We start from the raw sequence: 12,227 nt of genomic DNA, 5'->3' as shown, positions 1-12,227 counted from the left end.
GGCTATACATTTAGATGACGTGTTGTTGATAGTTTACACAATCCAAGTCTAAGCATCATCTTGGCCCCTTACAAGATCAAGAAGGAATACTATCTTTTAAGGAGTTGTCTTTCTGATGCTAGGAGAGTGTTGCTCTCTATGGTTGAGCAGGTATCTCTGCCAATGGGGAAGGTTTGGCCAATGCATAATGCAGATACACAATGCATAGTAGTGGGGAGAGAGGCCACCAAAGGGCAGAGAAAAGTTTAAGTTTTTCTTGTCTTGCCATAAAATATGACCTTTAATGATCAATGGGGGGAAATTGTGAAATAATCTTTCAGTAGAAAGTGTTAGGTGATCAAATATTCGGTCCCTCAAAACCAGGATGGCTGCTTGCCTGTCCCTTGATGCCTGGTCTTAATGGCCCGATTCTCTCCTTTCGGGGGAGTTGTACTAGCAGGATGTTTGGCAAGGACTGACATTCAATTCTAAGTTGTCCAGTAAGACTTAAGCCAATTTTCCTCACATGTGTGTGGGGTATGTCCATTATTTTATATAGAACTACAGATGTGATCTATAGTTTCAAGTCATTTAGACATTATCTTAGTACGAGTAGGTGACACAGCATGAAAGGCAGGAAAGTATCAACTTATAAGTTCCACAAACTAAATTGGTGGTAGTAGCAATATCATTAGCAAAGATTTAAGCCAAAATCCTCCTAAACAAAACCATTTTCCTAATATTTCCCCTAAACTAGGAAGAGGATTGTTCAGAGCAGAAATCTGACACTTCATGGGTCATAAGATGAGTAAACAAATATCGTGGATAAATGTTCATGCCATTTGGAAAACTGGTAGTAACCAGAGTACTCACATTACAGATTGACAGGGGCTGTTTCCACGGTAGCCATAGGTGACCTTGAGCCCAAGGGAAACCAGTTTTTTATCTTCTTAACCAACCTGGGGAGAGCCAAGGTCATAAACTTGTTCAGTAAATCCATTGGGTCCTGTTAGGAGCTACCCAATATTCAACATCTAATAAAAAAGGAGTATTATGGCCAGGTTCAGAACATGCACCATTAATTGGCCAGGTAAGAGGGTATCAGTTAGTGATATTTGTGGCAATGTTAGCTTGCATGGTGCTAGAGTTTCGTTTGAAATAAAATGTCTAAGAACCATCCAGTTAGAGCTTTGGAGAGGAGAAATCCACCAAGGCAACCTGGGAGTACTGGTAATTGGCCACAAACGCAGCAATTGGATTGATTTTTTTTTTTTTTAATCTTGCATGGGATTGAGCCCAAGAAATACATTTGGTTCATTAGGAAAAGTGTGAGCAATTGTCAAAGTAATCAGTATACAGACCTGCTCTGGCATCCTGGGTCAGCTGTCTACTTCTGATGTAATATTCTCAACCTGGTCTGGTAGTGCTGGTCTTAGTCTAAGTCAGGTGTCAGAAATTGGAGTTGCAGTTCATTCGGTTGTAGAGGTCTGATAAGGTCCCCTCCGAAGTGGCCCAAAAGAGTCCTTTATCTGATGTCTTTTCCAGTATGCATAACCTGGTTGCAGGTCATGATGCATCTTGATCTTCTTCCAAAGTTAGATTACTGTGATAAACTTCAGAAACAGTGTCTTTTTAATGACTAAATTAACAAGGAGTTATCTGGGAAGTGAGTCTTCGCCAGTAAATACAGACATCAATTAACAAAACTAGAATTCTGTATTCACTGAAACAATCTTTTTCTCTCTAAAAGTACCCTCATTTCTACAAAATATAGCCAAATTAAGACTTATTTGTTTGCAAAATAAGTCTGGGTAATTGACCACATAGACTTTTAAATTGGCTGTGCTGGAACTTTTCATAAAGAATCTCAGATTGAACTTTAAAAACCTCAGGGCTAGGAAACCCATACCAAAGGTATGTCATACATTCAACCTGTGATATCTATAGATTTGGGTGATGGATTTAGGCGAATTCCTCTCTTCTCGAGGTCCCCAAAATACAGTGAGTTTCCTGTACCTTTTAGGAGGTGGCCTTCCTTACAGGCCTGATAAAGCTGCTGGGAACCTCAGCGTTTCCAAATTCTGGAGGCATCTGGTAGAAAAGATAAGGTTTCAGTTCTACTTACAGAGGTATATTTCAAAGGTTTCCTTATATCTGGAAAACAGATTAAAACCCAGTAATATTTCAGACAAAAACCAAAAATTATAACCACAGTCTGTTCACCCACTCCTGTGTGACTAGTCCTTGATCTTAATCTTTTGGTAACAGTTACATGAAGCCATCCAGTTGATTAGAATTCTAATTTCTTACCCAGTTCAGCAGTATGATGTGAAAATTATCAGAAATCTGTTCACGTCAAAAAGTACTCTCTGTGGATCTTCTTGAAGATGAAGCATTTTGCAAAAAGAGTACAATGATAACTGCCTATAAACGTCAAAAGACTTAAAAAGTCAAGGTTAAAGACCTGATTATAATGCAATTGGAAAACTTGGTTACTGCTGTGACACACAACAATTTAAGATAATTACTAAAATTATGACTGATATAATTTTTACCAGGACCTACCAGAATTTTAGGAGTTCCATATAATTTCTAGAATATGTATGTTGGTAACATTTACCCATAGGGTACAATCTAAGAAGTTTCATCACCACCTATTTGACAATGCTTCCCATGTAATTTAACATACCAAAGAAGCCTAAGTAGTTTAATATTCCTCTCTGAAATGGAGAGAAAACAAGTATTTTGAGGTATTCTAGGGACCCTTTGGAAAACTTCAAAATTAGCTAGAGGTCAGATAAGCTTCATTTAGGATTTTATCTTTGGGAAGTTTGTCAAAAATATCAAGAAGTTTTACAACACTTGGTCAAATAGAATCACAGGTCACTGTGAAACAACACCCATTCACTTAACTAAAGTGACAATAGAAGATCTCACTAGCAAATACAGATCACTTAAACACAAAGAAACTCACAATCTATTATCAAAAACAGTTCAGTATTTTAAGAAAACTTTGTCCTTTCAGAGAACCAAATTCAGGTTTTGTACCACTTTACTTTTAAAATTCACTTTCTTAATTAAGTTCAGTCTTATCTAATTTAGGCTAATCCTGATCATGTACAAAACTCTCAGTGTTCCCTTTCCACAAACATTTGACAACTTTATGTATCCATTTAGAAACAACCAGCTCTAGGACAAAATGACCTTTTTTTAACAAAATACATTTTCATTCCTCTCTTTTTGGCTGAAAACACACATCCTATTTTCCTTGCATACTGAAATGTTTCCCTTATCATTCTTAACCTTAGAATCTTAATCTCTAGCAAAAACCAAGAAGCAAGTAATTATAAACTGTCATACCAGCATTTCCTGATTGACAATTATGAACGTATTTTATAACCTCTAGAAACATACACCTTCTTATAGAATTTCTTTCTTCAATGTGATACAAGACATGTATCTAATAAACATCTTCAGTTTCTCATAAGACAAAAGTAGGTAAACTTAGGCCTGCCCAGCAATTAATGTTCTAGTATTTTATCCTACTTGTAATGACCCAGATAGTGAAGAAATTCTCGTAGTTTAACTTAGTTTTGTTTCCAGTTACCAAAATCTGGAGATATTATCCTTAAAGTAGACATTCCCAAAACAGTTATTCCTAAAGAGTTTACCTAAAGCTCTTATTTACCTCTATTTTATTTACTTAAAACGTTTTCATACCATTATTTTTCTTGCTGACAAACTTTAATAGTAATAAGGTCTTATTTGATTTCTAGTAAACCTAGGTACAGTGAAAGTATTATATTTAATATTGATGACCCAGACAGGAAAGGGGCAGGGCACAACCTTTAAAAGAATGACATAGCCCAAGGATGCATCATAAACTGGTTAGAACCAACTAGGTCCAAGATGGCAGACAAGTCGACTTGAGCCTCAGTATACGCTCACTGTGACACATCAGCACGCTAAATGACACATCCGCAGGTGCCATGACAGTTCCAAGGCCAAACATAAAAGGTCAAAAAAGTGGGCAGTGGCCCAATTCCTGGAAGTCCCCACCTCTTCCCCAAAATAGCTGGAATACTCCTCCCATTAATTAGCCTATGAAATTACCCACCCCTATAGAAACTGACAGCCCTATATATACCCTGGGACATCTCACCTTCCAAGAATGCCCACACTTTGTGGAGTGTGTTTCTCCCATGGCCTCTTGCCTTCTGAGATGGCCCACACTGTGTCTATGGAGTGTGTATCTCCCTGAATAAACCTTTCACTTTACCATGGCTCGCTCTTGAGTTCTTTCCTGAGCGAAGCCAAGAACCCACACTTGGTGGCCGTTCCAGAGACTCGCCCGAGACCTGGGACATGACCATCCTTTCGTGCCCCACTCTTTCCTGCAACATCTTTTCTAAAGACATGTCCGTATTAATCAAACCAACAAGCTTAGGCTAACTTTAATACCAGATATTAATTCAATACTGAACATTTTCCAGATCACATGAACCTGAAGTTCATTCTGGCCAGTTTCTGTTATATTTCCAAGTATTTTTGTAAACACTTAATTTCCTTTAAGCCAATTAAGCAGTGCTCTTCTACAAATGAATTTTGGCAATACCACACATCTGCAACACACATCTACAACACGCATATAGCTACGTACACACACTCAACAGAGACCTCATAGCTCCCATTCCAAAATTTCAGTCATGAATCGGGTACAACAATATAAAATCGATCAGTTACAAAAGAGGTTGGATACACACTGGGTTTCCGGCAGATGGAACAAATCAAGGTCACCTGTCTATGGCTAAACACTTTTCACTACTATTTATGGAAAAGACACTTAAGATTTCTATTTGTCCTTGATAAGTTCCAAATTACCTACCCCCTTTCCTGGAATTTGCATTTTAAAAATATAGCAGAGATAAGCGTTCCTGAAAAAATCAGGTAAAACATTTGCATCTCAAAGGCATAGGAGGAGAAAGGCAAGCTCCTTCTAGGATGACTTTGTTCCCATAAGGCCAGAAAACAATTTTTTTCCCTCAACACTTACAAGCCTCTTATGATAAATAGGGGAGGTTTGGGGAGTGGTAAAAGGATTGGTAGGCTTTGGATTATTTCTGGACCCACACCTCTGGTCCTGTAAAGACTAGGCTTGTAAAACAAGGACAGTTTTTTTTCCTCAAAGAATTGGGTGGCCACCTCAATGATATCAAAGGACTGACACACCCATTCATCTATGTTAGAATGTTTTACTTTCCCTCATTTAGCTTAGGGGAGAAGTGCCCCTCCCCCAAAAATCAATTTCTATCAGGCTCCACCAGTCAGACTGGTGGCCTCCCAGTTTGGGAATCCACTTACAAACACTTTTGAGGATCCTCCCTTGGGTTTAACTATGAACCTCAGTTTGGCCTTTGATATGAAGAGGCTTGTCTACAGCCTCATGTGGTCCCATTTCTAAAGGTAACCACTTAATAGTGTCTTCAGACTGGAAAGGCAGTTCGGAAGATTACTAGAATGAGTACTCAAAGGAGGATAGAGGGAAACAGTAGTTAAAGTTTTAGGTACCTTTTATATCATTACTTTCAGTAGCCTTCTACAACAAATCTTTCAATGAGGCTATTTTGGAATTTTGAAGCCTTTGGGGGCATCTACATACCAATTAGAATAGGTACAACAGCTTAAGATAAGAGCTCTCTAAAATTTTAACAACTTGGATGTTTCTCCAAAGGATCCATGGAGCTAGCCCTGCAAATATTTTCCCCTGCTAATCTAATTTTAGAAAAATATTACCACTGTTGTTTCCGGTAAACGTTGCAGGCACAGATCCAGAAGACTGCCGGCTTTAACTTCACACTCAAAAGCATTTTGGAGTGTCAAAAGGACCCCAATTTGGCCATTTCAGGGCCCGATTTCCTTTAGTGCCCAACTGAGTACTTGCAAGAATACATAAACCCAGCTGGTATTCCCACAGGTGGCTGTTTGCACGGGCACCATTTCCCAGTATTAATTTCGTAGCCTAATTCAGATATGAGATATGATCTGAACAACTTTCTGAGGACAGTGTGGTGGATCACATGTGTGCTGCCTCTGAGTCTAGCTTCCCAAGGAGTTATCCTTGGATGGGTTCGACTTCTTTTATGTGGCTTGGTTTCTCCCTATGATGGCCTAAAACTGCCATGGGTGGTTGGGGGGCAGGGTTATCAGCCTCTGTCATGCCCCCTGGTTGAGCAGTACTTACTTTATGGTCATAGTGGGGTTCCCCTATAGGACTGCCTTGTGGCCAGAAGGAGCAATATGTCCCTTTATTCTTCCAAGGTGAATAATTCATTATTCAGTCTCTTATTTCAGTAGTAAAAGTTTTGTTCAAACCATGTATCAACTCATTCTTTAAGATTTAAGTCAAATTTAACAAAAACCCAGCCACCTATGAAAGGAGGTGGCCACAAAGGAGGTTGGAGAAGTAGTCATTACACTGGTGGGGAAGAGTGCAGGCTGGGAGCCAGACTGTCTGGCTTCAAACTTCAGCTTTCCCATTTTCTGTTTGACCTTAGGCAAATCACTTTACCCTTCTCTGTCTCAAGTTTCATCATCTGTAAAATCAGTTCCTCTGGAGCCATGCCTGAGATGGGAATTCTTGGGCAAGTATTTATTGAGGAAGTGCCCTTAGAAGAAATTTATAAGGGAGTAAAGAAAACAGCATTTGGCAGGGGAAACAGAGTTTTCAGAAGTTCAGCCTCAGCCTGACCCAGCAGGGCACTCTGCAGTATGGATGGACCACAGAGGTTGTCCTGCCCAGAGTTGAGGGGCTGGGCTATTATGTTCCCATATCAGGCAGTCCTTGACTACCCATGGTGTGGGAAGGAGGAGATGGAGGGCTGGCTGGGTGCCTCTCCTCCAAGGGCAATCCTCCAAGTAAGGTGGAGGTATGAGCTATTAACCAACACCTGCAGCAGCTGGGCTGTGGGTGCACCAGTCCTGTAAAAGGGATTTGGGTGGGTGGTCAACAGTATCTACTGCAAATGAGGATATTAAAAGTATGTAGCTCGGGAGACCTTCAAGATGGCAGAGGAGTAAGACGTAGAGATCACCTTCCTCCCCACGAATACATCAAAAATACATCTACATGTGGAACAACGCCTACAGAACACCTACTGAACGCTGGCAGAAGACCTCAGACTTCCAAAAAGGCAAGAAAATCCCCAGGTACATAGGTAGGGCAAAAGAAAAAAGAAAAAAAAAAAAAAAAGAGAGAGACAAAGGAATAGGGATGGGTCCTGCACCTCTGGGAGGGAGCTGTGAAGGAGGAAGAGTTTCCACACACTAGGAAGGCCCCTTACTGGCGGGGACAGGGGGTGGGGAAGTTCAGAGCCACAGAGGAGAGCGCAGCAACAGGGGTGCAGAGGGCAAAGTGGAGAGATTCCCACACAGAGGATCGGTGCCAACCAGCACTCACCAGCCTGAGACGCTTGTCTGCTCACCTGCTGGGGTGGGCGGGGGCTGGGAGCTGAGGCTCGGGCTTTGGAGGTCAATTAAAGACCTAAATGTCAGGCCAGACACTATAGAACTCTTAGAGGAAAACATAGGCAGAACACTCTATGACATAAATCACAGCAAGATCCTTTTTGACCCACCTCCTAAAGAAATGGAAATCAAAACAAAAATAAACAAATGGGACCTAATGAAAAGCTTTTGCACAGCAAAGGAAACCATAAACAAGATGAAAAGACAACCCTCAGAATGGGAGAAAATATTTGTCAGCGAGGCAATTGACAAAGGATTAATCTCCAAAATATACAAGCAGGGGGGAGGGGAAGATGGCGGAAGAGTAAGACGCGGAGATCACCTTCCTCCCCACAGATACACCATAAATACATCCACACGTGGAACAACTCCTGCAGAACACTTACTGAACGCTGGTAGAAGACCTCAGACCTCCCAAAAGGCAAGAAATTCCCCACGTACCTGGGTAGGGCAAAAGAAAAAAGAATAAACAGAGACAAAAGGATAGGGACAGGACCTGCACCAGTGGGAGGGAGCTGTGAAGGAGGAAATGTATCCACACACTAGGAAGCCCCTTCGCGGGCGGAGACTGCGGGTGGCGGAGGGGGAAAGCTTCGGAGCCGAGGAGGAGAGCACAGCAACAGGGGTGCGGAGGGCAAAGCGGAGAGATTCCCTCACAGAGGATCGGTGCTGACCAGCACTCACCAGCCCGAGAGGCTTGTCTGCTCACCCGCCGGGGCGGGCGGGGCTGGGAGCTGAGGCTCGGGCTTTGGTCGGAGAGCAGGGAGAGGACTGGCGGCGTGAGCACAGCCTGCAGGGGGTTAGTGCACCACGGCTAGCCGGGAGGGAGTCCGGGAAACGGTCTGGAGCTGCCGAAGAGGCAAGAGACTTTTTCTTCCCTCTTTGTTTCCGGGTTCTCGAGGAGAGGGGATTAAGAGCGCGGCTTAAAGGAGCTGCAGAGACTGGCGCCAGCCGTGGCTAAAAGCGCGGACCCCAGAGACGGGCATGAGACGTTAAGGCTGCTGCTGCCGCCACCAAGAAGTATGTGTGCAAGCACAGGTCACTATCTGCATACCCCCTCCTGGGAGGCTGTGCAGCCCGCCACTGCCAGGGTCCCGGGATCCAGGGACAACTTACCCAGGAGAATGCATGGCGCGCCTCAGGCTGGTGCAACATCACGCCGGCCTCTGCCGCCTCAGGCTCGCCCCACATCCATGCCTCTCCCTCCCCCCGGCCTGAATGAGCCAGAGCCCCCGAATCAGCGGCTCCTTTAACCCCATCCTGTCTGAGCGAAGAACAGACTCCCTCCGGTGACCTACACACAGAGGCGGGGCCAAATCCAAAACTGAGCCACCGGGAGCTGTGAGAACAAAGAAGAGAAAGGGAAATCTCTCCCAGCAGCCTCAGGAGCCGCGGATTAAAGCTCCACAATCAACTTGATGTACCCTGCATCTGTGGAATACCTGAATAGACAACGAATCATCCCAAATTGAGGAAGTGGACTTTGAGAGCAAGATTTATGATTTTTTCCCCTTTTCTTCCTTTTGTGAGTGTGTATGTGTATGCTTCTGTGTGAGACTTTGTCTGTATAGCATTGCTTCCACCATTTGTCCTAGGGTTCTGTCCGTCCGGTTTTTTTTGTACTCAAAAAAATTTTTTTCTTAATAATTATTTTAATAACTTAATTTTGTTTTATCTTTATTTTATTTCATTTTATTTTATTTTATCCTCTTTCTTTCTACTTTTTCTCCCTTTTATTCTGAGCTGTGTGGATGAAAGGCTCTTGGTGCTGCAACCAGGAGTCAGTGCTGTGCCTCTGACGTGGGAGAGCCAACTTCAGGACACTGGTCAACAAGAGACCTCCCAGCTCCACATAACATCAAATGGCGAAAATCTCCCAGAGATCTCCATCTCAACACCAACACCCAGCTTCACTCAACGACCAGCAAGTACACTGTTGGACACCCTATGCCAAACAACTAGCAAGACAGGAACACAACCCCACCCATTAGCAAAGAGGCTGCCTAAAATCATAATAAGGCCACAGACACCCCAAAACACACCACCAGAGGTGGACCTGCCCACCAGAAAGACAAGATCCAGCCTCATCCACCAGAACACAGGCACTAGTCCCCTCCACCAGGAAGCCCACACAACCCACTGAACCAACTTTAGCCACTGGGGACAGACACCAAAAACAACGGGAACTACGAACCGGCAGCCTGCAAAAAGGAGACCCCAAACACAGTAAGATAAGCAAAATGAGAAGACAGAAAAACACACAGCAGATGAAGGAGCAAGATAAAAACCCAGCAGACCTAACAAATGAAGAGGAAACAGGCAGTCTACCTGAAAAAGAATTCAGAATAATGATAGTAAAGATGATCCAAAATCTTGGAAATAGAATAGACAAAATGCAAGAAACATTTAACAAGGACCTAGAAGAACTAAAGAGGAAAGAAGCAATGGTGAACACCACAATAAATGAAATTAAAAATACTCTAGAAGGGATCAATAGCAGAATAACAGAGGCAGAAGAACGGATAAGTGACCTGGAAGGTAAAACAGTGGAGATAACTACTGCAGAGCAGAATAAAGAAAGAAGAATGAAAAGAACTGAGGACAGTCTCAGAGACCTCTGGGACAACATTAAGCGCACCAACATTCGAATTATAGGGGTCCCAGAAGAAGAAGAGAAAAGGGGACTGAGAAAATATTTGAAGACATGATAGTTGAAAACTTCCCTAATATCGCAAAGGAAATAGTTAATCAAGTCCAGGAAGCACAGAGAGGCCCATACAGGATAAATCCAAGGAGAAACACGCCAAGACACATGTAAATCAAACTGTCAAAAATTAAATACAAAGAAAACATATTAAAAGCAGCAAGGGAAAAACAACAAATAACACACAAGGGAATCCCCATAAGGTTAACAGCTGATCTTTCAGCAGAAACTCTGCAAGCCAGAAGGGACTGGCAGGACACATTTAAAGGGATGAAGGAGAGAAACCTACAACGAAGATTACTCTTCCCAGCAAGGATCTCATGCAGATTTGATGGAGAAATTAAAACCTTTACAGACAAGAAAAAGCTGGGAGTTCAGCACCACCAAACCAGCTTTACAACAAATGCTAAAGGAACTTCTCTAGGCAAGAAACACAAGAGAAGGAAAAGACCTATAATAACAAACCCAAAACAATTAAGAAAATGGGAATAGGAACATATATATCGATAATTACCTTAAATGTAAATGGATTAAATGCTCCCACCAAAAGACACAGACTGGCTGAATGTATACAAAAACAAGACCCGTATACATGCTGTCTACAAGAGACCCACTTCAGACCTAGGGACACATACAGACTGAAAGTAAGGGGATGGAAAAAGATATTCCATGCAAATGGAAATCAAAAGAAAGCTGGAGTAGCAATTCTCATATCAGACAAAAGAGACTTCAAAATAAAGACTATTACAAGAGACAAAGAAGGACACTACATAATGATCAATCCAAGAAGAAGATATGACAATTGTAAATATTTATGGACCCAACATAGGAGCACCTCAATACATAAGGCAAATACTAACAGGCATAAAAGGGGAAATCGACAGTAACACAATCATATTAGGGGATTTTAACACCCCACTTTCACCCATGGACAGATCATCCAAAATGAAAATAAATAAGGAAACACAAGCTTTAAATGATACATTAAACAAGATGGACTTAATTGATATTTATAGGACATTCCATCCAAAAACAAGAGAATACACATTCTTCTCAAGTGCTCATGGAACATTCTCCAGGATAGATCCTATCTTGGGTCACAAATCAAGCTTTGGTAAATTTAAGAAAATTGAACTCGTATCAAATATCTTTTCCGACCACAACACTATGAGACTAGATATCAATTACAGGAAAAGAACTGTAAAAAATACAAACACATGGAGGCTAAACTATACACTACTTAATAACGAAGTGATCACTGAAGAAATCAAAGAGAGGAAATCAAAAAATACCTAGAAACAAATGACAATGGAAACACGACGACCCAAAACCTATGGGATGCAGCAAAAGCAGTTCTAAGAGGGAAGTTTATAGCAATACAATCCTACCTTAAGAAACAGGAAACATCTTGAATAAACAACTTAACCTTGCACCTAAAGCAATTAGAGAAAGAAGAACAACAAAACCCCCACAGTTAGCAGAAGAAAAGAAATCACAAAGATCAGATCAGAAATAAATGAAAAAGAAATAAAGGAAACGATAGCAAAGATCAATAAAACTAATAGCTGGTTCTTTGGGAAGATAAACAAAATTGAAAAGCCATTAGCCAGACTCATCAAGAAAAAAAGAGAGAAGACTCAAATCAATAGATTTAGAAATGAAAAAGGAGAAGTAACAACTGACACTGCAGAAATACAAAAGATCATGAGAGATTACTACAAGCAACTCTCTGCCAATAAAATGGACAACCTGGAAGAAATGGACAAATTCTTAGAAATGCACAACCTGCCAAGACTGAATCAGGAAGAAATAGAAAATATGAAGAGACCAATCACAAGGAATGAAATTGAAACTGTTATTAAAAATCTTCCAACAAACAAAAGCCCAGGACCAGATGGCTTCACAGGTGAATGTATCAAACATTTAGAGAAGAGCGAACACCTATCCTTCTCAAACTCTTCCAAAATATAGCAGAGATAATAGATGCCACTCAGAAAGGAAATTGCTCCCGGTTCATGAA

This window comes from Aethalodelphis obliquidens, unplaced genomic scaffold (genome assembly GCF_003676395.1).
Source record: "Aethalodelphis obliquidens isolate GAN/ISIS:26980383/991018 unplaced genomic scaffold, ASM367639v1 scaffold39, whole genome shotgun sequence".
Classification (NCBI taxonomy): domain Eukaryota; kingdom Metazoa; phylum Chordata; class Mammalia; order Artiodactyla; family Delphinidae; genus Aethalodelphis; species Aethalodelphis obliquidens.
Note: the sequence above shows the minus strand (reverse complement) of the source record.